The sequence below is a fragment of the Choloepus didactylus genome, chromosome 10 (genome assembly GCF_015220235.1).
Source record: "Choloepus didactylus isolate mChoDid1 chromosome 10, mChoDid1.pri, whole genome shotgun sequence".
In the NCBI taxonomy this organism is placed as follows: domain Eukaryota; kingdom Metazoa; phylum Chordata; class Mammalia; order Pilosa; family Megalonychidae; genus Choloepus; species Choloepus didactylus.
In genome coordinates, this window is record NC_051316.1 from 59,638,890 (window position 1) to 59,641,958 (window position 3,069).

The 3,069-nt window shown below is 39.8% G+C and overlaps 1 pseudogene; it reads right to left on the bottom strand.

The window, feature by feature from the left end:
• Positions 1 to 237: 237 nt before the first annotated feature.
• Positions 238 to 1,907, bottom strand: LOC119505517 (annotated as a pseudogene).
• Positions 1,908 to 3,069: the final 1,162 nt, after the last annotated feature.

Genomic DNA, 3,069 nt, shown 5'->3' on the forward strand with positions numbered 1-3,069 from the left:
TACTGTAAAAAGGATTTAGAGCAGCACTGGATTTACAACAAAGAGAGAAGACCATTTATGCTACCAGTTTTTTGCTTATAGTGCTAACATTTTTCCTTTTTTAAAAAATGTTATCTACCTCCTCCCACCAGAGTCCATTTCCAAGGTGCTGACTGAGCCTCTTTAAACAGCTTCTTGAAAGAGTTTTTCCACGACTATTCTGGAATATCCTGCTTCAGCTTTGGGGGATGCTCTAAATTAGTTCACCATGATGAAGTTAGCTATAAGTGAGCTTAAAATTCCACCATGGGGTCATGGTCATCTGCTTTAATGGAGCCTGCAATGCTGTTGTTTTCCAAGATTTGGAGGAAAAACTGCACAATGTCAGTGTCCAGCTTCTCCAGACACTGTTGGGTATAACTGACAATAGGAAGTGCATAACCTCAAGTCAGCAGATTAACCATGTTTTCCTACAGGGTCTTCTTCAACTCAAGCCACTCTATCATGTCTAGCTGAGAGTGCTCCTTCTCAAAGAATGTGAGAAGCAGCTGCAGGACTTGGGGGTACAGGAGCTGGTGGCAGGTGCTTATCTCATCCAGCAAGGGCAGGTGTACAAGGGTGTGGTCAGTCTGCAGTTGAAAGTACCTGGGTTCTGATACAGTCCAATCCACCCACTTAACCCTTGTCACCAGTGAAACCTAACAAAGTGATAAAGTGTACTCAACTCTGCCAATAGTTCGGAGGCCTCTTTGTTCTTGTTGCAACACAAATTGTGAACAGTGTTAATAGCATTTGATGTCGACTTCAGCCCGTCTCTATTGATGCTCACTTGCTTGTTCTTCTTCCAGGTCTCAGCCACACTTGCTGTGTATGCCAAGATGAGGATACACTTGTGTTTGTGGTCCTGGTTGATCCTGGCCCCTGTTTTAAAGAGTGTCTGCAAAAACAGATCCAAGAAGGCCAGCACCTGATGATTTTAACAGGAGGAGGGTCCATGCTTGTGAACATCTTGAATGAGATTATGATGTTGGCATGACTCAGGGCTCCTTTGAATAGCATAGCCCCGAGGGCCTGACAATCCTGGGTGAGTTAGCAACTGTGCCTAACCCTAGAGTGATCTGACTTGTGGTACGACCTTTCTCCGAAGCAAAGCACTGAACTTTCTGAGCAATCCTGCACTTGGTGGAGCCTCTTGTTCTTCTTGGTCTGGCTATGACATCATCACTTGGGCAAACAGGTATGTGTGTTCCCTGTGGCAAACCATTTTGGCAAACACAGGGAGATTTTTTTCAAGGTTTTCTTTTCCTCCATCTAAAAGTATAGATAGAGAGGTATGTGACACTCTAGAAAATACTTCTAATTGTGGGCAAGCTGTGGGTATGCTGGTAATCTCTCCGTGGTACCCTGCATCGGAAATAAACTTAACAGTAAATTTAAGCATCAAACAGTCTGGATAGGCTTCAACCAATGTGTAAAAAAGATCTCTCCATGTGGTATGTGCAATTATTTGTTCAAGCCAAGCTGGGGTATCTTCTTCAGTAAAAATGGAATCTGTTTTTCAGGGGTCAAAATGTTTGATCAATAAATTCTTCAAGTGATTTTCCACAGTTTTCTGAACCTGCGCTCACTCAACACCTGTCTGAGTGAATCACTCACCCAGCAGGTGCACAGTCTGGGCCATGGCAGTGTCCTTCTCAGATAAGAGCTATATAAAATTCTCTGGAGACTCTCCTGCCTACAAATACCTCCTCAGAGTGTTAAAGATGGAGTGTTCCATTGTAAAATCTTGGGTAGAAAATTTATGTAGGCATTATTGCAGAACCTCTGCATCATCGTCTCTCTCCATAATTATCCTCTTGCTGGCCGTTGACTGTCTTGTCACCCCACTAGGCAGATATCCCTAAGTAGTCCTCATCCATGCTGGACCCTGGCAGGCCCCACCATCCTCTTCCATGAGTGAGCACCAAAATGAATACATTTTAATGATACCTTTTGCTTTTATCCCCTTCCCAGGAGAAAGGGTATGAGGAGATATCATAGGAGCAGGTATGTTACATTGCCAGGCATTCAATCGACTCTCAATAAAGATCCATTAAAATTTATTAGACTAGAGTTACCAGAATGGGAAAAACATAACATTACCCATTAAGCAATGTTACCATCTGCCGTTTTATTCTGAGTAAAGAACGTTGCTAAACCAGAGCATTAAGGTTAACTTCTGCTCCAGCCTAAATATGTTAAATGAACCATGTTTTTTTCTTTTGCCCTGACACTGATAGCTAACATCTTTCTACTCTGAAATAAGAATCCCATTATCATAGAGAAAGGCCCCATTTCAAGGGATAGACCACAATGTTACCTGAAGAAATGCTCTTGCCACTATTAGTGAACCTTCCTCTCTATGCGTGAGGAATACTTATAACATTTACCACAGAATCTCGAAATCTGAAATAGCAGTCACTTATAAGGCGAATATCTATTATTTGTTGAGCTAACATTAGATAAAGATTTGTGAAATATTTACGACTGCAGTTTAGTTTTTTATATACTTTGTCAATTGAGTTTCTACAAAAAAAATTTTGGATTTCATTTTTCTATTGTTTTTATTTTATTAAGCATATATTTAAGTGCGTATTTATTCAATCACTCATATGGACACACTTTTTTGAATCATTAGTGAAAGTGTGGAACCATGCATAATACAAATCAAAGAATATGGGATGAAATAGTATGCTAGCATTTGCAGAGTTATATACTGCAATGAAAACCAGCCTCTCTTTTGCTCTGATAAACCTACAAAACATTACGAATCTAGATAAAAGGATGATTTATGCAGCTGTTAGAGCAGTGCTTCAATCATATTTATTTCTCATTTTACAGTAGTCCACATGTGGATTACACTGAAATTTACATGCTGAACTGTCAGTTTTTCCATAGTTTTTCAAGTTATGGATATCTAATATGCATTGTAAACCTTTCCAAAACTGTGATTATTTTTTTTCTGCCAAATGACAGATGAAATAGACAGTTTTATTTAACAAACTTCACAGGGCAATTCAAATAGCCATTTACAACTGTCTTAATTCATTT